General features: G+C 37.6%; 1 protein-coding gene across 1 annotated transcript in view; it reads right to left on the bottom strand.

The window, feature by feature from the left end:
- Positions 1 to 24,307, bottom strand: part of THSD7A (thrombospondin type 1 domain containing 7A) — a 270,080-nt gene extending 245,773 nt beyond the window's left edge. The window contains exons 1-3 of the mRNA XM_068210178.1: positions 24,259 to 24,307; positions 22,827 to 22,926; positions 12,330 to 12,411 (exon numbers count right to left, since the gene is read on the bottom strand). The gene's annotated coding sequence lies outside the window, so the exon portion shown is untranslated. The remainder of the gene's footprint in view (positions 1 to 12,329; positions 12,412 to 22,826; positions 22,927 to 24,258) is intronic.
- Between the last annotated feature and the right edge of the window lie 298 nt (positions 24,308 to 24,605).

Genomic DNA, 24,605 nt, shown 5'->3' with positions numbered 1-24,605 from the left:
TTTTTTTTCTTTTACTTCATATGAATTATTTTAAATTCTATTTGCCTTTGTCATCATAGTAATCTACAACCTCCATAACATGATATACATAACATTATCACAAATAGCTAAGAGGCAACAGAAGATAAATTTTACTCACAGATAATCATTTATTATCTCTTAAATGATAGGCATCTCTTATTCACACAGAACATATAAAAGTAGGAAATGTAAATTCTATCTTACCAAATGTAATACAGAATATGACATGAATTTGTAACAGAAACTGCCAAACAGAAAACACAAACAGCCCTAGACTTACCATGGCAAAATCCCTTGAGCTACTTAGAAAACTTTAGGCAATTTTCAAATACCCTAGAGCAGGACTGTATCTTTTTATTGTTTTTTAATTAAGAGGAATCATTACTGAAGACATTCATAGTATGCATCTAAAAATAACTTTAAAATAGTAACAAAAAATTACACAATTCCATAATTTTCATTAAAAATCTCAAATTATTTACTTATTCCTGTAGAAATTGCCTACCATTACAAATGTACACAGTCCTTTTCCACAAAGTGCTTCATTATTTTAATCTTTCAATGAGATTATTGACAAGTTTGATTGCTAACCATGAGAATGCAAGTCAACCTTCACATCATCCAATAGGCAACTAGTGAAAATGACAACAAAATGTTTTCTGTTACTGTACTGCACATGGCTCTATACATACCTTGCATTTAACCCAATTTCTTGACCAAGCAAGCAATAAATGACAAAGCTACATAATTCAGTTCCTTTCTATTACTTAGGGTTTGATATATCTTGCATATAACCATGTTACCTGAAACACTTCCAGGGAAGGGAACACAATGCAACACAGTCTTATGCTTGATAGCCTAGTAAAGAAACCATATAAAAGTTTCAACATGACACTTCAATCCTTTTAAAAAGGATATTATTATAAGGATATTCAAATGCTCAGATTGAGACAGACTGAGGGGAAAATAAATCTGTTTCATTCAACTATAACAATTAAGAGATTAATCTATCGCAGAACAAATCTTATGCAATACAGATTTAAGCCACAGTTAGGATTCCACATGGAAGAAATCCAAAAATGTCTTGCCATCAAAGATTTTTTCCAAGAGCTACCTCACAAATACAGCCCTAATATAATAAAATTCTACTGAGTGACACACTAGTCGTGAATTGCTGGAACAATCTCTAAGTCATTTTAAAGTCATGAAGAATGTGAATGACATAAAAGGTGGTGTTTAAAGAACAAATGTGGTGCCTGTGAGCACTGCTGGCTGCCAGGCTCAGACAGGGTCCTATGCAGCTCCCTCACTTTCCAGTGAGTTTCAGGCTGCAACAAATGAACAGCTATGAAAATTGAAACCAAGGGCAGCATGAGCTGATGTGTACAATGTGCCCTTGCCTATATACCACTGTGGAGAGGTCTTTGAATGTTCTACTACATGCAAATTTATCTTTTCAAACTTCCTCCAGGCCTTCCATTTGCACATATTCACAGGAGTAATCTTTGTCTAAAAGCTACGTAGACTTAGTCTTAAATTACAAAATGGTAGTTCATGTTGCACCTTGCTCTCATCCTCACAGGATTATCCTGTTCAGTGAATTATTACTACCATATTAACACAAGGAAGAATCAAAGCTTTGCTTCTACCCAAATTAAGCATTCTTTAATGAAGTTAAGCTCAATTGAAATAGACCAGACTGCAATAAAATAAAAGTCAAGACATACTGTTACCTTTTATGAAGAAAAAGAGACTATAAGTAGGAATCCAATTAGATGGCTTTAACTGAATATAAGCATTTTATTGTTCTAAGAGGTTAAAATAATCTATCCATATGGCCACCTAGGAGCATATCTTTTAAAAGAGCTGTTTGAAAGAAACCATTGAGACACACTGATTTTTGTGACTGATTTCAGAAGTTCAATTCATAACGAACAGCACTGGAAAGAAGCATCACTTCTGAAGAAAGCTATCCAGTATATGACACACAGTCTCTTGAAGCATCTTTGCCAGGGTGCTGAAGGAGATTAAAACTAGCTCAGTCTTACACTGCTGCTCTGAACATAGTCCATGAAGGCAGAAAACTGTATTTAGGAACAAGCAGATCATCAAGTCATGGAAAAGTTCTGGTATTTTTCCATCTCCAGCAATACAACCATCAAAGCTTTGATGCCTTTCCTAGTCAAGAAACATTGCAAAGAGGGAGCCACTAAAAAATTTAGTTTCTCTTCAGCTCACGTAGCTTTTACTACAGAAGCATTTCCTCAGAGAATGACAGTCCCTTACAATGGCCCTGTCCTGGCAGGAAAAGCAGCAAGTCCCACTCTCCAGATCTATCACCCTGCCCCACTCAGATCTCCAGCCTTCCTTTGACTTCAGCTGGCATGAAAAGACAGGATGCTGTCTCTCCTCTAAAGGGACCAAACAGAGATTTACCCCACCACAGCAAGACTTCACCTTACAAGTCTGGGATGTAAAACAGAGACTGAAACCTTGGCTCAGGGACAGCTATTTTAGCACTTACTAATATCTCTTTTCCAGTAAAAATGTTGAGTTTTGAAAACACAGCAGTGATCAGAATAAGGGAGGAAAAAGCAAGAATTTTCCTACTGGTGATCTATTTTGGACATGCTATGCCAGGTAAGTGTTAAAACCTATAGAATAAATATGTAAGCTCAGGCCCAGACACAGCTGGGCGAGTTTCTGTTCAACCTGTGCCACATCCCTACATCCCCTCACTGTGCTATGCTGTCAGAAACTCAGGGAAAACAACACATCCTCCACAAACCCCAAAGGTGATTAGTATGTCCTCCACACCTTTCAAGTTTTGTCACAATGTCATTTCTCCTTCAATGCTCCATCACCCATGTGCCTGCCACCTCCTCTGCAGATACTGGAAGTAGAATCACTCCATGGATTTTACATACAAGTCCTGCTCCTCTGAACTTTTGGATCAAAACTGGCATTTGGGTTTTCCTGGTAAGCATGTGAGTGTTTGAATAAGCTGCAACTAGACAGGCTACTTCTATTTCTATCCTCCCTTCACTTTTGCCTTTGCTCTTCTCCTGATTTTTTCCATTATATGTCTCTTATCTTCCAACTATTTGTTCTGAGCATACAGTCACAAGAACAAACCATGCCTTTGGTGTATGGGATGACTTCAAAAAAGGTTATTTAGCTACGAGCTTATCTCCACTTGAAATTGCAGAGAAGATGTAGGAACATGAAAGGTCCATTAACAAAAATTAAAAGGCAGACAGAACCCAAAAAATACAAAACAAAAATCAAAGCTCTCAAAAATCAAAACAAAAAACAAAAAGCTCTTATTTATCAACTCACATTGGCCTGGGAATCAGATGCTGGAAGTGCAACTCAGAGATAGATATGACAAACTCAGTTTCTCCTAAAAGTCAGTGATTAACCTTAGAATCTCATCAGGTGATTGCAGTGACACTAAACAATAAAAAAGCAAATGCAGAAATTATTTTATCAAAAAGAACTTCACTGCTACAGTATGGAGAGGGTGGATTTTAATAATATCTAGTAAGCTACATCCAGAGGAAGTCACAGTGTCATCCATTTGTCTTCTGATACAAAAATGAATAAAAATCAGTATTTATAGTTAAATTATATTGAAAAGTTTATGTCTCCATTAAAATGCAGGGCACGAAAGAAGACAGCAAATTCTGATTAACCAACATTCAGGACAGCTTTTGTGTCATATGATAATTTTTCTTCAATTACATGTAAGTAAATATTAAAAAAGGATGGAGAAGAGGACAAAGTATTTAAAACTTAACATGTAGTATTATCACTGCTTGTTAGTTCAGTGTTGCTAGTACTACATTCAACAACTAGCCCCTTTTCCATCACTTTAAAATTTATTCATGCTGAACCATGCTATACTTAGATATATAAACATGCAAGAAAAAAAAAAAAAAGCAAACATTGTGATTTAAATTTTAAAAAATCAAAACTCACAACCAAAAAACCTGCTGCCTCTTCTCTCCTGTAGCTGGCTGTTGTCTAATAACTTCTTTTATTCCAGATCTTCAAAGTCAAGCAGGAATTTTTTCTGGGACAGCATGTCCTAATTAAATTTATTTGTGGTGGCCCATTTCTAAAGACTCAAATTAAACATTTTTTGGTAGCTGAATGACAGTCTCTAAATTCATTTATTAAGCAAGGAGAGTTCTATGTGGACAATAACTGGAACTTCTGTAAAACTGTATTGACAAACACTAAAATGTAACTTATGCTTCCCAAATTTAGCTATAAATAAGGTATGCAAAATCACCTTGCTCCTGAATGACAACAGAGAAAAATGCCTCAGTTTCACATGAGAACTCATAGAATAAGACCCTTCCTCAAAAACTTCCCTGGATGAATTTCAATCCCAGTCAGGAGTAAGCACATACAGTAGCAAACCAAGTGTTGCAGAATATCATAATGCAGAAAAACACTTTCTTTTTTCTCTTTTTGAACATCAGGGAAATCATACCATGGCTTACTTGTTGACAGGGATGGAAGAGGATTTAGTAAAATCCTATCTTTATTGGTAATTTTCATATGTTCTGCTTAATCCTTACACTGCTAGTTTTGTAAAATTGTCAGAGACAATTCCTAATTTTGTAGCCGTTTTTTTCTGCTGTCAAATTCTGCTGTCTCTCAGTGTTGCATGACAGCCCCCAAATCTAAGACTTTACACCAAGATGCTTAAAAATAGCAGCTGACATCAAAACTAATTTTTAATAATCCCACATCTGCAATGTGGATTCACCTGGAGACAATTTTCTTTTTTTTTTTTTTTTTTTTTTTTTTTTTTTTTTTGTTGGAGGAGGGAGGTTCTGGAATATAAAACTAAATTATTGTTATGAAGCTTAAACACTGTAAAGCTCTGGCTCTGTGGTTTTAGCTTTTGCTGCGGTGGAATGGAGCAATTGTGTTTTACAAACCATTCACTGCAATTTTGCAAGTGTTTGGAAATAGCTGTCTGGTAGAGAAGTTCCACAACTGGAAGATATCACTGAAGAGTGTTATCTTCAGTCTGCAGAGGTCAGAGACATTTCATTCCACCTGTCTCTTGATGCTCTCTCTCTACAATTGCTGTTTTATCTTGGGAAGACTTGGTCACAGAAAAACCAGAGGTGTTCATACCTTTTCGAAGTAGCCGAGGAACTGCATAAGGACAAGCGATATCTGCACGCGTGCACTCCTCACAGGTGCCAGCGCTGCCATGGAAGCAGTGTTCATAGGCAGGGGGCTTTGCTGAAGACACGGAGGTGCTCTGTGGGGTTTGTGGATCCTCACCTGGGGGAAGTTTCTCTGTCTGGTGTGCCCTGCACTTACATAGCAGAGCAACTGGGGCTCGCTGGCAGCTGTGGGCAGTCCCTGGGCGTGTGGTGAAGGGGAGGGTTAGAGCCAGGTCAGAACTGCTCACGTGCTGTGAAGGGTTATGATATGAAGTATCTTGTTGTCTGTATGCAGTAGTAATGCTGCTTTGTGTCACACCTGGAGCCTGTCAGATACTGAGAGGGCTCTATCGGTGTTCCGTGTGGTTTGGATGTGCTTCCACACTAGGAATCCATAAGCTCATTTAGCCCGTGGTGGGTAAGGACATCCTTGTTTGTTGTTTTTCTTGGAGCTGAGGGCAACAAAAGAGCCTCTGTTTGTTGAGTAAACTCAGTAAAGAGTTCAGCTGTGTCTGAACAATGGTATTAAGGAATATCAGGCTCTCCAAACAACCCAGAAAGGATTATACCATTTTTCTTTTCCAGCTGAGACGCAGAATTAACAAAATAAAGAAATTGAAGGAAAACAGCGACCTCCTTGCTTAAATAATCTTGGAGAGTTTTTTGAAATGTGTTTGAAATCTGGATGTCACATTTAAATCTAATTAGACCTGGAAAGATGCATGTGAGATTGAGCCAATGTCTCCCAGTCAGACTTGCGCTGCAGTGCTTCCAGCAGAAAGTTGTTGCAATGAGAAGCAGAGTTTGGATTAATTTCTCTTGCTGTTTTCTTTTTAATTTTATTTATTTTGGGGTTTGTGGGTTTTCTTTTGTTTGTTTTTTCTTCAGAGAAGTGCTTCTTAAATACTATTTATATGCTGTGACCTCCTGTGTGATATTGATTATAATTAATGTTGAATTAGGGTGCATCTGCATTTAATTGTGAAAAGAATGAGCTGGAAGGCATTGCTTAGGCTTGTAACTGTACTTTGTTTTCATGCTAAGATATGTTGCTTCTTGTTAGGAGAAGAACCAAATGTTTGTATGTGTCTTGGAATGGTCCCATTTATTGGATGTGAGCGCTCTTATATGAGTTCAAGTTTAAACAGTGATGGCAAAGCATAGTCTGAAGATTTTTGATAACAGTAGGAATTCATGTAGGAATTATCTTTTCTTGATTTAACCTTGCCTGCCAGCTATGAAGAGTTGTGCCTTGTGGTTTGCTGTTTATTAATTAGCTTTTGTCTGGTAAGCACAGGATGGAAAGTTACTCTTGTAAGCAAAGTCAAAACCTCAGAGGGCTGATGTAGTGCCAGTTCTTATCCTGGCCTCAGATGGAGCCAGGATAAGCAAGCAATGTTGCCTGTCTTCTTCTGTGATGCTATTTTCTCTATAATTCCTCATCTGAAGGCAAAATTGCTGGGAAAAGTAGACAAATTCATATGAACTTCAGTTTCTCTTGTCCAAGAATCTGATTTACATGAGAGTACTTTTTGTTTGTTGATGTTAGAAATAATTAAGACAGAGGAAGACTCTGTGAGTGTTTTTCTGTGAGAGATAATTAAAAACTAAACCAGTGGTTAAAATTTAGTATTTGCTAAATTATATTCAGTTGGGTTGGTAAGAAGAGGAAGGATCTAGCATTTTTATTACTTTTTTCCTTTTAATTTAGAAATTGTTTTCCTGTATGGATGGGCATTTTTCTGCAAGAGGTGGTTGTTTCCCTGCATTATATTTCATATGGGCTGAAACAGACTTGCTTTTCTATGTGCCTCTGCTTCTTTTAGCCTTACAAAAATGAATACATCACTTGAAGGTACATGATGACACATCCTTGAGGTCCTTTCTACATAGGATTAACATCCATCTTCACTTTTAGTCAACCAGAAGTTGTACAGAAAGTGCTGTGCACTTGTTAAACTCTGGATGAGACCTGAACTACTTTCCATTAGTAAATTATTCTTGTTACAGGTTTTCTCTGGTTTAATACAAAATAGGATTAAAACCTGCTGAACTTTAATCCTTTTATAACATTTTGTTACCTCATGTGGTTAGCTGACTCCAAGTTAAGTATTCTGTGACAACTTTGCCAAATTTGTCCATGGCTGGTATCTCTCAGGGGCCAGTGTTGCACCACTGGTCCCTCTTCAGCCCCTTGCTGTGAAAAATGTTTCACTTTCTTGGTAGCTCTAAATCATAATTCCTTGATTTTAGCATTTTTGTTGTCCCGTTGCTCGTGGCACTTCAAGAAGTTTCTGGGGCAGCACATTCCCCACGAGCCCTGTGTTGGAAAGCCCTGATCTGCTCCAGTGCTACTCCCCTGCTGCTGCAGGACAGATCTGACTGAGGCAGGGACCCTTGCTTCGGCTTCAGGGGGCCAAGCAGTGGCCAGAGCTGCACTTGTATTACAGCTCAGTCACCTGAGCAGAGCAGGAGCCTCTGGCAGCTTCTGCACCAGCTCACAGGCACTTGAGGCAGCTCATGAGAGCGAGCTGCGTGTTGTGTACCCAAGGGTGCAAAGCAGTGCCCATGGTGTGGCCGTGCTGTCCTCCCTGCGGCTGCCTGAGGTGGGGCCAGGACCCTTCAGGGCTGCCTGTGCCCCTGAGGCTGGCAGAGATCTCACTGCCATTTAACTGGCATCCCGTGGCTGGCTGCCTCCGCTCCTCATGCCTGCAGTGCACAGCACATCCCTCTGCAGTACCACACTGCCCGCAACTTGTCGTGCTGGCCTGCTGACACGGACTGTGTCCCTCTGGGGGTCCTGTCAGCAGCGCTGTCCTCAGGATTGTTTTTCAAGACATGGTTTATTGGTTTAATTTGCTTAAAATTTGCCATAAGGAGAAATAGGCAATGAGGTCTTTCTTCCTGGGAGGAATTTGCACCAGGCAAAACCTGTCACAGGGCATTTGCTGCACACTATCACACAGTGCTGCTAAGAAAAAGAGCAAGTGAAACTAAAATCTTTTATGTCGCTGTTAAAATTTCACTCCATTATTCTGTATATTACATGTGCTTTTAGGAAGACCAGATTCTTTAGGAACCAGGCTGGTTGGTGCTTTAAATCCTGAAATCTCAGGTCTCTGACACCTTTGTCTCTACTGTAGGTAGTTTTGTTGCTGCATAAAATCATTGGGGAATTCCAATGGGAAGTAAGAAGAAAAGTAGCTCTCAGCATATGGAGAGCCTTTCCCACAGCGTGGGAAGCCATAGAGTAGATGGATTTAATACATCAGAGTGAACTTACTGACCCTGATACAGACTTTTTCTGAGCCCTTGAAGTCATCTTTAATGATAAGATCAGTTTTAATACTTGGTGGTGGTTATGCAAATTTAGAGACTGAAATAATGCATAAGATCTAGAGCCACTGTATCTCATACTTTTGACTAGATCTAGCATGAGATAAAGTTTGCCTGCTTGGACTTTCTAAAAGCACTGTTTGTCTGCTACATGCTGACAAGAGCTAAGCAGTCTTTAGTTTTCCCCTGGAATCTCTTAAATTACTTGTTCTTGAATCAGTTCTGGGGAAAGAACACTACTTCATAACAGAGAGAATATGTTTTTGTTCTAACGGGTAAATATGTGGGTTTGAAACTGTCTCTCTTTGAAGAATTTTCATCTAATATTTAGTACTCAATACAAATTTAATAACTAAAATTAATTTTGTTTGAATGGGCATCACACCAAAAGAGTAACACAAATAACGAGTTATTGGTGTTCTATAGGAGAATCAGGAGAGAGAGGATCTGTAAGGCTTGGGATCTTTTATTGTTTTCTTCTTTTCAAATCCATGATAAATCTGATGGCATACACCTTAGGCAGAGTGTGTTAAGCTGCCACCTGATCAAACCCTATCACTGTTTACTGTAAAGCAACTTCATAATTTGCAAATATTATGAATTATTAACAGTGATTACTTTGTTCTCACTTCTGGATTCTACAAGGATTCATCACCAAAAAAATTCCAATACAGCAGTACTGTTTAGCAATTCCGTGTCTGAAGTTCTGTTTTATATTTGTTCACATATTTTTGATTAAAAAAACTCATATTTTATTACATTAATCAGACAATCTAAAAAGCATTTCAATTACTGGCTGTTGAGTTTATGCCTATTTTTATGTAATTGCCTGTATTGTTGACCTTTCTGTGACATTTGCAGAATCAGTGTCACACAGAGTACAGATCTGCGAGTCATCTTTTTTTGGTTATCTGGTTTTGTTTTAAAGGCACCATTAGCTTTATCATTCTACATTGTTTTACTTTGTAACTGTTTGGACCTTCCCTTTGTGAAGGTAACACTGGCGAGTTCTGTTGGCATTTTTAATACTTTGAGATGCATACTTTCTGTTTCTGAAGATTTAAAAATATTGTACAAATGGTCACTATTTAATAACTTATTTTTTAATAACTAGAATGTAATAATCACTGTAAAACACTGATACATCATTCTACTTCCTTTATATGTGGGAGAGATACCTTTTGAATATTTCTATCTTTTGTCTCCTAAAGGAAGCTTTATCAAAAGATAAAAGCTTTTAACTCTGAACTCATTGCTTAGTAACTTAGGTGCGCCTTTTATTTAACTGCCAGAGCATCACCAGAGCATGTGAATTCGTGAAAGGTGATACAGTGATGCTTTCATGACCAGACTAGCTAGAAGAGTTTCAACCATAGCCTTAAGAATTACAGTTTGGTTGGAGGGGTTTTTTTTGGTGTTTTTTTGGTTTTGTTTTTGGGTTTTTTTTAATGTGTAATGAAGCTTGATCCAAATAGATTTGTGTTTGTTTAAGTGTAAATTGAGCCATAATTCATTTTCTCAAGTCTAGCTATGTTGGTAAATTGAGTTTTGTTCAAAACTGGAATATAGAAAGAGTAATGTTGAAGTGTTTTAGGATCTGCTCTGTGAATTCTCTTTGAGGTAATTAGAACAGACAGCTCCAGGCCCTGACATCAACCCAACTAGAGAAGGGATTTTGGTTACGAAGAAATATCACAGCGATAGAAATGTTTCCTTTAGAAAACAGATTGGCTCCTCTTAGTTAAGAGGAGAATTTCTTTAAAACATTGCATTTATTTTAAAATGGGTAATGTGTATTCTGGTCAAGACCCTGTGGATATTTTCATCACATTATCTAAACATTTGGGAATTCTTAGGATTGTTGGAAATCCTAAGAATTTAGGATAAATAAGAATAAGAATACTAAGAATATAGTAAAGTTTACTAAGAATATAGTAAAGAAAAACCACTGTGAAATAAATCAAATAACTTGATGAAAAAGAACATGCCAGTTGGTCAGAGCAGGGTGCTGATAATACCATGTCATCATCAAAGAGTGTTTACTCATCAAGAGTAGATCTTATGAAATCTCTTATTTGGGGAGTAATTTAATTATTTGAGTAATATAGCTGTCTTTGAAAAATGTAATATAAGAAATTGCTAAATATTTAAATACTTAGACATCACCATTTTGAGAAATTTTGTCATTATCTGTGGGACTATGGGTTGGCATAAAAACATTTATTTGATCACGTTGGTCTGTAATGGGTTTTAATTTATGAGGAAGCCTCAGTGAGCTGTTCATGCAGCAGTACCTATTAAAATGTTTCAGCCCAAACTTGCCAAGTCTGAGATGTGGCACTGTGTGTCTTATGGTAAGCTCTTTCAGAGCAGAGAGAGGGGACCCTGGGAGGGATCATCAAGAGGAGGTGTTGGGGTCAGTGTGGGTTGGACTGTGTGGTCCTTGCTGCCTGCATGGTGCTACTGACAGAAGCCATGCAGGAGGCAGTCGCTCCAGAAATGACATCTCTCACACAAACTGCTTTCAGGTGATGTACTGTTGAGATGCCTTTGGATCCCTGGTGGAACTGCTTGGCAGGGTTTTGGGCTTTGTACTTTGAAGACAGAAGCCCTTTCTCTCCAAGGTATAAGTGACAACTGGTATTGAGGCAGAGCCTTCAAAAGTGTGTTTTGTTCATCAACTGTCAGAAATGTGAGGCTTCCTCCCTTAACAAATGGTAACAAAACAGATAAAAGCCCTTACATGGTGTTTGATAACATCTTGGAGGCCTATTAAGAGCTGGTTATCTGTGGGATTGTTTTCCATATAGTCCTTCAACAACAAAGTTACAAAAATAAATCCTATCAGTTTTTCAGGAAGGAACATGAAAATTAAAGTTGCTAAGAACCTGTGAGCAGTCTGTTATAACAAATGAGAGCCAGGAGATGTGGGCTTGCTTCGGGGTCTTTGCTACCACAGAGCATTTTAAGACAAGTATTGTAATTTGATCATAAAAGGAGTAAGTTGAAAATTGTATCAGAAATCACAGAGCAGTTGTGGATGTTATTTGTGTTTCACTGACAATATACCAGGGAGAGAATGTAATGATACATCCTTGTCATTCAAAGGCTTTATTTTTAGTCTTACCTTCATAGCTGTAAATCATTCATACATCATAAACAATTTAAGCTGTGCATATTTGTTCCTGAAATATGAATTGCAGTATAAAATTCACATTATCAATTTGGTATCAATTTAATACGTACTGGTATCAATTTAATACATACTGGTATCAATTTGTCCTTAAGCCCAAATTCTATTTGACTCTCAAGCTGTCTCCTAGGTAATTAGCAGTATGAAATGATACCTTATTAGTGACTGAAAGACTTTCAGTTTTAGTTTAACTTAGATTTTATTATTTGATCCTTTAATATGTTCAATCTTTCTCCTTTTGTTGCTTTAAAACAAAGGTGCAACAATCTGGATTGATATGAAACCTTACATGAATTATCATCGTTAATACTGCTGAGTCCTAAGGCCTCCCATGATTGCCAAAAAGTTGAAAGATTGTTTGAAGTACAAGCTTTGTCACAAAATGTAAAGCAATGCACAATTGATTTTGAGTGCTTAAAAACTCAAAAAAATCCCTCATTACAACATATCACATAAGTATAAATATATAATATGGATAAATGATCTCTAAAATATATTTAATTTGTCTATAGACAGATATTTACACTTCCACATGTAAGTGAAAAAAAGTTAACTGTTCAAAAATTGGTAATGAATGAAAAACATACCTGCTAATAATTCAGAATGATCAAAGTTGCAAAAGGCTTTCACAGAAGTGTGGAAAGTCGAAATACAGGTGAAATCCACTGCCTATAAACATAAAGTGATGCATTACAAAAATATACACACACAATCCCTATCACATATAGACATGGGCTCTATACCAGCTTATAAGAATGGCATTTTAGAGTCATCAAGAACAGCAATCTGAAAATGCCTCCTTGATGTCCAGCAGCAGAGAAAAATCTGTTCATTTTGGCAATGAGACAGAGTGGAAGGAGATTTAATTGGAAAAGATTTAAATAGCAAACCAAGAATCCTCAAAATGTGACTTTATGAAAGTAGCTCAAATTCTGGTTGTTGTTTGTTTTATACCATTACAGAGAAAAGCTAGAAAAGACATTAGGGCATAACAACCTGGAATGCTCAAGGATTATGCTGTGACTTTTATATTTAAAAAAAGTATCTTTCATCATGAAAAAGAAATGTACACAGAATGGTTAGAGCAGAGATCCATAAAATCAAAGGTATGAAAGACAAATTGAGGCTCACAAACTAGAGGCCATTTAATAAAATTACTGACAAGTCTCAAATGCAAGTAACAGGCTTTTTACAGAAGCTTCAGTTTTGTGCAATTCATTATCACAATATATTCTGAAGGTCAAATGGTAAAAATGAGAATTACAGAAGGCAGTAAAGCATAAATCATTAAATACTATGAATGTGTTTCATATATTGAAGACTGTCAAATTATTCTCTTCTTGTAGTCTTTCCACACATTCTTTTCAATTGGAGAACGATTCTTCAGAAATATTACACAGGTAACTAATGGCTGTTAGCTTAAAAATGGTTATTTAAATTATTTACTAACAGATGTCCTTTTGAATTATTAATTTCACTTGGAAGTCTATAAAGCTTTATAATGAGACTAGTTAAATAAATGTTTTAACTGTGACCTGAGGCAGAATTTTTTTCTAACAGCATTCTTCAGCTGATAAACTTGAAACCAGAATCTCGGTTCTTCTTCTTGGTACTGTAACCCTCTTTTGGAGTACATAAAGGAATTTTCTACTCATTAGCAGACATTTCCATTTATATTTCCAAAAGAAAGTCTCCTTTGTTCATAAGGAAGAAGCAAACTAAAATGATAGAAGGTAATTTTTAAAATGCCTCACAAATTGATTTTATCCAAAGTCACTCTTCCCACATCGCATGCAATGAATTGCAATTGCCTGCCTGTTTAAGCTGTGGTTCAGTCCATATAAAGATATAACATTAGGAAACTGCTTGTAGGGCTAACCACAGTATTACACAGAAAAACTTATTAAAAAAAGATAAAATCACAGAAGTTAAGCAACAAAAATGTTCTAATTGATTTAGTTGAATAGCTTGATTTTTCTTTTACATTATTATAGTAAGCATTGTTAGTCTTCATTGTCTGTACTTCTTATTTGGAAATTATGAGAAAAAAACAGGAAAGGGCTTTTGTTTCATCAGTAGCACTTCTATGACAAGTTATGCCTCAAGCATACACAAAGACCCTGCAGCATTCAGATGGGAGGCATGCAATACCACTGCTACCCGTGAGTAAAACTTCTACTCTGATAAAAATAATTGCCACTAGAAAGCTGATTGGAGCAAAACTGTGTAAAATACTTGCTCTTTCCCCCAAATAAGTTTGCCTAAAAGGAATCATTAAGCAGTTAGGTCACCAAATCTACTGCCATCATAACAGAGAGTTAAGATGTTCTCTCCATGTCTTGACAAGCTTCTTTTGGAAAACTGTAGAAAAAAGTGATAATCCCAAAGTGTTCCTAAAAACTTGAATGGGGCAGGAAAAACTGTACCTGAAAACCATTACATTTTTCTAACACAGACGCACAAAAGTACATTTGTTATAATCTGTTACTTGGAAGATGTTTGTCTAGAAAGCAGCATGATTTAATGCACTGCAAATGGTGTAAAGAGACTATAAAGTGGTCCAAAAGGACCCCATCTAGAGTAAAGTTTTACAATGTCTCTGGTATCAGCTGATCAGATCATGCCATAATTTTCTGTGTGCTGGATGATTTCTACATCCACCTCCCTCAGTTTTTAAGTGGTCCTTGTACATGCTCACGGGAAGCTTGTAAAGCCTCACTATGTCAGCATGTAAAAAACTGAACTACAACAGAATACTAGTGGTAGTCAGTGCCAAAAATCCCAAGTGTAAATCTATTTGAATACTACAGGTGTCTCCTATATAAGAAAAACATATAAGGCCATGCTTTTATGCAGAAATCTTAGCAAATAAGAGCTATTGGGACTTAGTAGAGGATTTTGAAAGGCCTGGAAAAATTAGGAGAAAATCTAGATCAGCAAAAGAAAAACTGCAGTAACTAAGGATAAATACCTCTTCTTTCTCAAACTCTTTTGTATTCTGATGGCAGTCTTTCCACTTGGGAAAAGTAGAGACAATAGTTTAAAAAGCAATACACCAAGTCACAACACTAGCAGGCATCCCCAATGTCATGCTTTTATACCAATACTATTAACAGGGGTTTTTTTTAAATTAAGAATAGACTGAAAATTCCATAAATCTTTCAGACTCAAAAGTCAGACAATTTGTGTCTTCTGTGATGAACAGGTAATAGCACAATAGGCAAAGGATCTGGACTGCGATGCGTTTTCTGAGAAACTAGCATATTAACATAGCTGGAGGCAGAGCTGAAGCAAAATACTATTGGAGACTCGTGACACCAATCAAAGCAGCAGCACTTTGCAACACAGTATCAGTTCTGTAGCATTCTTAATCTTTTTAAAAGAAAAAAAAAATTAATTCTAAAACACTCAATCCCATTACTGAAAAAAAAGCAACAAATCATTAAAAATCAGAAGGCATCACTTTTCAGACATACAATACCCTTTTAATAGACACATGCCTGGCTAAATGCAACTTGAGCCTCCTCTGCTTTTACACAGATAAAATTATAATGAACTTCACTTAAAACTCTCAGATAAGGAAATAAAGCAGCTTCTAACTCAGGTGCATATTTAATATATTAATTCTTAGAACAAGATTAAGTCAGTGTCCAAACCTCAGTATTTCCACGCATAGAAAGAAGTTTACAAGATTCTTCCTTCAGCCCAGTTTCTAAAGTCCCAGTTTAAAAATATAGGTCAAGTTACCTACTGCCTTCAAACTTTCTCAAAGTCAGCTCAAATAGTGCAAGCCTGACCCATTTTGAGTGGGCTCTTCAAAACTAAGTTAATCAGGTGGCTGCATTACTTTTCAATAAATATCTTTTTCTGCATTAAAGGTCTCGCATATATAAATATATTAGCATTTGAATTCCATACTCGGAGAAGAATGATGTGAAGAACTCACAGGCATTTGGGGCTCACTAGTCAGCTCCAGGTAGATTAGTGCTTTATGTGTTTTATTTAATAATTGCTGGAGTAAACAAGTATTAATATAAAGGTTGAGCACAACAGAAAAATTACTATTTTTTCTGATCACTATCCATTAGTTTCATTGAAGGAAAACAAAAACTTCAAAAATCAGAATATATAAATTTACTATTATAATATAATTAGTATACTAATTCCTTCTTTTGACAACCTAAACAATGAAAATTAACTCAATTCTAGTATCTTATTAGTACTTGAAACAGAGGAATGGGGAGCAGTTGGGAATAAACATTCCCTACTTAGTAAAACTGCCCCATACACTATCCCACATGGGAGTGTCCATTGGAAAATCATCTTGCAAATTCCATCCAAAATATTTCAGTAAGATATTTCTACACTAAAAGGCCCATTTTCTGAGATATTTTTTAAGTAGCTTCATTCTGATTATTAAGCAATATTATTCTGAAAATCACTTATGAGGGGTTTCTGATAACTTGTTGTCTTTTTTTGGCTGAGCCTGCCTTAAATCCAAAACAAATTTGCATAAAATTGCAAAATAATTGCAGCAAAAGGTGGCATATATTAGTCCTCTCTATATTTCTGCTAATACACTTCAAAGTCTTATCTCAGGTACAAATAAGGCGAATTTTTTAATATACCCACCACAGATTTTCTCTGAGGATATCTATTATGAGAAATTCAAGAGAAGTCCACTGATAAGAAGAGCTGCTCAGGTAAAAGGACTGTAATAGCCTGAAAACTGCTATCTATAATCTTGGCACTTTGATCTCTCAGAATATGAACTAATGTATCTGGAATGTAGCTCATTATTAATAGTTAAATATCTTTAAATGGAGCAGCTTTGAAGATCACTTCCAATATCAATAGCTTGCATTTATATAGAGCTTTCATTTTCAAGGACAATGGTATATGGTCCCTGAATGATGCACATGCACACGGACACAGAGTCTTCTATTTGCATTCAAACACATCATTAAGATTAGAAATATGTATCCATTTAAAAATAAATATAAATGCATAATCTATCAACTTACATATAGTTTTTGAGACTTCAATATATAAGCCTAGGTGACAGCCTAAAGTATAATCACAGATATCAATGCCATTGTAGCAATTAATTGTGGAGAACATCATCCAGTGTTCTCTGCAGAAAAAAGTTATATCAGAAGAGGACTTCTGTGCAAAAAATAAACAAAACAACCTTCATTTTTTTAACAGGTTCTGAAAATAAGGGGGAAAACTTTATCTTCTACAGAGGAATCTTCTACAAAATACCATTTGCATCATTTCACTTAATGATACCATTTGCATCATTTCACAGGATAGACATTTCAGTCAATTCAGATCTTTACAGACTCACTTCTGTTGAAAACTTTTGGGTAAGATCCTTAAAAATTTCCACGAGGTTATTTTTAAATGAGATACAGAGGCCAGAGATTTATACCAGACAAAAATCAACAAAAAAAAATCTATTAAAGACAAAAACAAAAAGTTCTGCTCAAAGATTTCTGATACAGCAAGCAGCACTAGCTCCCCTTCATTTAAATTGATTATACTTGCTATGCAATATTCCAAAGGTACATTGTCGTGTAATTTACTTCTTCCACTTGTACTTCTCCAACTGCACAAATTAAGTTTCACCAAAACATCTAAGGAAAAGAGTCAAGACAGAAAAGAATTTACCACTTAAAAAAAACCCCAGAAAACAAAATGAAAACAAAACAAAATCAAACAAACAAAAACCTCTCTAAACAAACATAGGTTAACCTTTTCCTAAACAAACATAGGTTAATCTTTTCCTAAACACCAGCTTATGGCTTCCAAACAGGGAGGGCAAAATCCCTCCAGCAGTGAAGCAAAAGGGAACTTCATTACCAACTTTAATGGTAATAAAAACAACTTTTTGTCGGATATCACCTCTCAAACTAAGGAAAGCTGAAAGCAGCTGAATTCATTACTTATTTAAATAACTAATCTTTTAGCAGTTAATCTGCTTTATTAGACACTGCACCTTTGTAAAATATTATTTTCCCATAATTACTGTAAAAGCCTTCCACAACCCAACATTTGCAGTATTGCATCCTATTTCCAAGTGTAATGACCCTCAAAATACAAGATTGATTTTGGCTTTATTCTGATCAATACTAATCTCCAAGATCTATTTGACTTCGCACTGACCTAAACAAAAAGGTCACTATCTGCATATTAGTCAAGCTCCAAAACATTTATTAAATTAATTTCAGAGACCACAAAAGGTGTATTGTTACAACTGTTTCTATCTGGGATTTCTATCCATCATCCTTAGTAAGATTTACATGCAACTGATAATCCACATAATCCCATTGCCACTGTAGTGGATTTCTCAAAACGTCTTGATCTGTCCGCAATCATTTTAAGAATAATCTTTGTATTTATCTAATTGGAGGAACACCATCATATTATATAGTTACTGGACTACTAGAATCCAGTCTTACACACATTAAAGTCAATAGGAGAATACATCTCCCTTCAGCGACAAAACTGATCTCTTAAGGACTTGGGGGGAATATAAAATACTGCATTTATACTTTAGGTCCCCCTAAAAGTAAAGCAGGAGAAGCCTTTTGAATCAAAGTACTTTGACCAGCATATTTTTAAAAGAAAATTCACAGCACCCAGAAACATATTTCTATAATGCTCATTTTTTTAAAATATAGATTTCTGATTAGCTTTTTTAATTTATTGGCTAATTTCAAAGTAGGACTATAAAAACTTTACATGCATTAAGGCAGTAGATAACATAATAACAAAATTGTTACTGACTGATCTGGGGTAGGCTTCTCCTCACTTTTATTCTCTTTCCTCAAACAAACAAACAAACCAAAAGCATCAAGTTTAGAAAAACATAAAGAAAAGAGAAAGATCAATAAATATAGGATAAAATAGTTTTTTAAATTAAAATCAGTAAATTCATTTAATGCCTTTTTTGGTTTTGTTACAAAATGCAGTTTTGCCTCCCAAGGACATTACAAATTTCAATAGAACTATTTGCATTTCTGACAGATAACACAATTCAAACTTTGCGTAGTAAAGACCCCATATAGTACATTACTTGAGGCAAGAACCATGTGTTTATTTCCTCCTTCAGGGAATTTACCTTAAATTAAATAATTTTACAACCTAGCTAAAATTTTAAGCTAAAGTAATATTAAAGACTCCATGAAATTTCTGTCCGTAAGTATTATTAAAAACAAAGCACTTGTAAGTTACCCATGTTAAACTTCAATATAATTCTATTAGACCCTATACACTTAGAATTTTCACCCAGCAGACACATTTGCTTAAAAATTCCAATTTAAGCTTTCTGCTGCCTCTGGAGTTGCAGACACTAAAAGACATAAGAGTAGGTGGAATAAAGTGAATAGCAAGTAAAAGGGAGATGCTACTTAAATAAAAGTAAAACCAAAAGAGTGGACAGTAACCAAGGCTATGGATGCAAAAAGTCAGAGAGGAGGCAAATAATTTCATAAACATAATGAAAAAAATCATACAAGTCTCCTAACCATGGTATAAATATGGGTCTCACAGCTATTTTCACTCTGGCTGGGTTGAACATGCCCCTATTTCAAACTCAGCTGTTTGATGACTTTTAGACTTCCACACTGCTACCACCATCACTGGTCTTGGGCCAGGTAAGAGACAAAGATTTACCTTTCTTTAGCTGGAATCTACTTTAAATTACCCATGCAAAGTATCTTTCTACTAAATAAAACTACATTAGAAGTAAACCTTTCTCTACCTAAACAAACAAGTGGTCCCAAAGTATACAGGTTACTTAAGGAGCCTCCGAGGAACAGAGCAGTGTTTGCCAAACTTTGACATCCTGACTTGAAGAAGGAAGAGTACAGCACATACTCTGCTATGGCTGCTAATGGATTCATCCAAAAGACATCTCTAAGGAACAACAGAGAGATAAACAGAAGCCTGTGCTATTATCTGAAATGTGAGCAGTTCCACCAGAGATGCTTCCATGCTACACAAAAGCAAAATTACACTCTCTTACACACAACATAAACTGAGAGACACAACAAGATTCAGCAGATTAAAGCTCTTTTAAACTTGTATTTTATTTTAAAATTCTCTCATTTTTAGCAGAATTTCAGCTCCACAAGCTACTACATTCACTTTCCTCACTGCCCTTGGTATGTGAGGGTGAAAGAAGAATGTCTAAAAATGTCTACATCACCCATTTTTTCATATTCCTTTACAAAACAGCTCTCATTTGAAAACATTTTGAATATTACGTGTTTTCAGAGGATATTTATAAGCGTGTATAAGGCCATCCAGAGGAAGATCTAGACCTAAGCACAGGCTGAGGAATGAGAGAGCAGAAGAGATTTATGTCCCACTTCAGACAGCCCAGAGGCTGCTGAAGCAAAGGCAAAAGAATCAAGAATAGAAAGGCAGGCTGCACACAATGCAGCTTTAGCCTGCTAAGGAGCAGCAAGCAGCTTAAAGCTGACATAGAAGAACAATCACTCAAGAGGGGTTGAACAGTGGCAAGCAAAAAACAATGAAGAGTTTCTTAAGCTTCATTATAAACAGCCTGAAAGGAGAGCTGGACTGGCATGCCACATGGCATGATATTTAAAGCTTTGACACAAGCTAAATGCAAACATTCCCTGGGCACATATAATCCCTTCTGGAAAAATAGACAAACTCCATCTCAAAACTCCTGCAGTACTTCCCAACCACTCTCTGCTGCTACTGGGTGTTCCACAACCCATGTGTTCCTACAGGAGGATGTTCTCCAAATTTCTGCAAGACAATTTTTTCAAGGGTAGTACTTAGTTCTCCTGACAGCAATACTCTTTACCAAAAGCCTCTGCTTCCCTTCTGTCAATGCTCTCCGGAGTTTGCAGATGGAGTCCATGTCCTACATAGCTTTCATTTCACTTGGTCAAACAAATCAGGACCTCTTATCTCCTTATAACCAGACCATCCTATTAGCCCTTTACAGCACCTGACCCAATTTCAGTTGTTTCTTCCTGAAGATGAGTGATCAGAACATTTCCTCTCATCATAAAGTGTGAGTTTATACTATTATTTTTATCAAATATTTCAGAACCCTCTCTACACAGGCATCATAAGGTTAGATTTTGCTTTTCCCACTGCTACTTTATTTTGACCATCCAGGTGAATATTTCCTTTCTTTCTTCTCCAAGTTTCTATCACAGAACAAATCTTATATAGGCTACATATTCATATATGAATATGAGGAGTAATGAATTAATTACAACAGCATTCAAAGACCTCAACTTCAGCAACTTGGATATGAACTTGGACATCAATGCCAAATATATAACAGAGGAGATAAGGACAACTGTGGAGAGACTTGGTTTTCATACATAAATTTCAAGAAAGCTACTATATATCCACACACCATCAGCCAACCATATGAAAGTTAAAGTGGATACTCATATATTACAAAAGTAATTTTCTACTTGTAATATGCAAATTATTTCCAAGTGGTCTAATACACACAATTAAGAAAAACTGGCCTGCTGAAACTAAAATTTAAATGGCAAATTGATTGTACTGTAAAATTACCCATGGTCTGTGAATGAAATAAATGTGACAACCACTTCTTATATATTTGGATACCTTCCCTGTGTGGTAATTTGAGCTGAGGACACAGTTCTGACAGGCATTCTATGCTTATGATAAACTAACCGCTCAAAGAAGATATTGAATATATTTAGCTCATGAATAGTTTTGCTTTTGAAAGGAAGAGTAACTTTTACATCAGCACAATCCATCATAGCAGACTGAAACCTGTGATCTGTGTGAGTATTAGCATTCTAGCTCAACATTTCCTGCATCTCCTTCACAAGACATTTCATCCTGGTTTCAACCTCTGTCAGGTAAAAGTCTTAAGTACAAAATAAAGTAAATGAAGAAGAATTTTTTCAAATTATTAAAGTAAGAAATTCTAGGACATCTTTTATATTATCTACACATTTACTTGTCAGTCTAATGAAATAGGGCTGGGAAAGGTAGACTGCTATGGTTAGAAATCAATTTAATACAGTTTTGCAGCTGTTAAGAACTAATTTTTTTTCCTGATTACATTCCAAATACACTTGGGATATTGATTAACTATCGATTAAGTGTGATAAACCAATGACTTACACTTTTAAAATTTAAAGCAGTCAGGAAAACATAAATGAAAAGGTATTTCACCTGACACACGTTGACCTAAGGAATTACAAAGAATGGAAAGCCTGAGATTGTACTACTTCAACTGAATTCTTTAATTCAGTAAAAATTTTAGTGTCAAGTACAATCTAGTCAATAAAGTTATCCCTTTTTCTACTGCCCACATTAGTGTCCTAATAGGATCCAAATAAAGACTTAGTTGTTCTCTTGTGGATTTGGATGGCAGGCCTGACTGCAGCAATCCTAGATCACTCCCTCCAGCACTTATGGCCAGCTGTGACAGATACACTACATATGATTGCTGTAATATATGGTACATTGGTGTGATATATAGCCTGTAGAAGTGCTATGTCAGAGTATTATCACTTTGTCAGCCTCCCACTACTCCTGCTTGTCATAAAATGCACAATGTGGGAAGATAAATGTGGAATCCAAGTGCCTAACCACAGCTGGAATTTCTGGTATTTTGTACTGCCCAGGAAAATGAATTATAAAACATCAGAAATAATGTGGTAGTTGCAAAAGATGCTGTAAGTTACTTAGTCTACAAAAGCAAGCCCCTGACAGCATTAAGACTTAATCTGTTCCAAGGAGACAAAGTAGTGATGAATAAGAGCCCGTACTATCTCACCAGAAAACTTGCATTACTCCAGAGTAGTGCCATAAAACCAATGAAACATCCGACAACTTAACAAAAAGAAACATCTCTACAGTCCTTCTGTATCTCAAGTCAGAACAGGTCTCACAAAATTAACCAGTCACATTAATCTGGATTTTTTAAGAAAGTCTTCAAATATTATCTCTTGTTATACCAGTGACCTTAAGAGAAAGTGAGTCATTCCAAAATAAAGCCAACAGTATAGCTGAAACAGGAACAAGCCATGGACAACTCATACCTAAGAAAATCACCTGCTCCCAAAGCACAGCATCATGTTCTCAAGCAGCTTTCATAACATTTGTCCCTGACTGTCTTCCAGATACTCTCAAAGAGACCTCCTAGAAAAAAAAGGCTTTTTCAATAGAGTCTTTGGAAAACAGAACTAAAGTCAGGAAAGGACAATATAGGTCCTGTGACCTATACATAAGCAGCAAATTATTTTAATATGTTATCTTACATACATTAAAATTAAAGGATGACCTGGTCAATTTTTAGAAAACAGACATTTTAGTGAAGTTTGATTCTGTTTAAACCAGCTTTCTTCAGTGCAGCTTCTTTAAACTTAGTGCTGATTTATCAACTGTTAAATGTAGCCACATCAGAAAATTCACTCAGCATTAAGCCTCCCAATCTCAGTGTTAAACATAAAATAGTGCATACAACATAGAAAGCCACATCCATAACCCAGAACCACTTTTTTTCAGTTTCTATAATAACAAAGATTTACATTTCACTTAGGCTGAATTATTAAAAGAGACTTGAATTTAACTTTATGCCAACAGCCTTTACTACAAGAGTTATTTTCTTTTTTAATTATACTTTGTTCTTTACATTCCTTTTGGCTGTTTAAGAGAGCTCAAGAAGTTGTCTAACCGTACGAGATATAAGAATGTCCCCATGGCCTCTGGTCTCTTTACAGATGCCGCTTCGCTACTCTTCCAACATCAGCTTCGCCGGTCCCGTTACAAAACGCAGCATAAGCGCGTCAGGAGCAGCACTGAGCGCTCCCAGGCACGGAGCGGTACTTCTGCGTGTTTAAAGGGCGCAACTACAAGCCTGCTCTTACAACACGCACAAATTAACCTGACAAACGAGAGGCTTCTTCTAAAAACAGCAATTATTTGCTCTCACAAAGCACCCTGACAGCTTCAGTCCCGGGCCAAAGGCTCGCTCACAGGGCGCCGGACAAACCCTCTCGACGGCCTTTTTACTTTTTATAGGCGTGGCTTCACGTCATGCCTTTTTGCTTTGCCTCCCCACCAAGAGTGTATCCACAGCCAAGCAGCTGTGCTGAGTGCTAAACTCTGCGTGACACCTACGAGAACCCTGCGAAAACAGCTTTCCCAGCCGCCCGCCCGGCCCCTTCGCAACTCCTCGTCGGGAACACTCCCGGGCGGTCTCAGCCGCGCCGGGGCAGCCGGGGAGGTGGCAGCGGGGCAGGGTCCCGGTGTGACTGAGCCGAGCGGCGGGGAGAGGGCAAAGGGGAGGACGCAGGTGAGAGCCCGGCTCCGCGGCCACCCGCAAGCAGCTCCCCGCCCCATCTCCGCACCTCCCTGCGGCGGCTCCGCGCCCCGCCGCCGCCCGCGGAGGGCGAGCCCGGGCGGACGCTCCCCCGGAGCGGGAGGACGCCGCAGCCCCGGCTGCCGTGAGCGCCCGCCCGCCGCACTCACCGCCCCTCGCCGCTCCGCTGCCCGCGCCGGGACGCGGCGGCGGCACCTCCCTCCTTCCCTCGTGCGGCGGGGCGGAGGCTCCGCGCCCCCGGTGCCCCGCGCCGCCCACGCCGCCTTCCGCGGGCCTTCACCCGCCCCCGGCATCACGCGGCCGCCCCTCCCCGGGAGCCAGCGGCTCCGTCCGCAATGCAGCTGCGGCCGCCCTCTCCTCCTTCTCCTGTCCGTCCTCCTCCGCCCGGCCCGTGCGGGCACCTGCCCGCTGCCCCTCGGGTGCGGGATTACGAGCTGCGCACCCGGGCCCAGCCCCGCGGTCACCGGGCAGCGGGCACCGCGCCCGCTCCCACGGC

The sequence above is a fragment of the Anomalospiza imberbis genome, chromosome 1 (assembly GCF_031753505.1).
Source record: "Anomalospiza imberbis isolate Cuckoo-Finch-1a 21T00152 chromosome 1, ASM3175350v1, whole genome shotgun sequence".
NCBI lineage: Eukaryota > Metazoa > Chordata > Aves > Passeriformes > Viduidae > Anomalospiza > Anomalospiza imberbis.
Note: the sequence above shows the minus strand (reverse complement) of the source record. Positions and strands in the feature narration are given on the sequence as shown.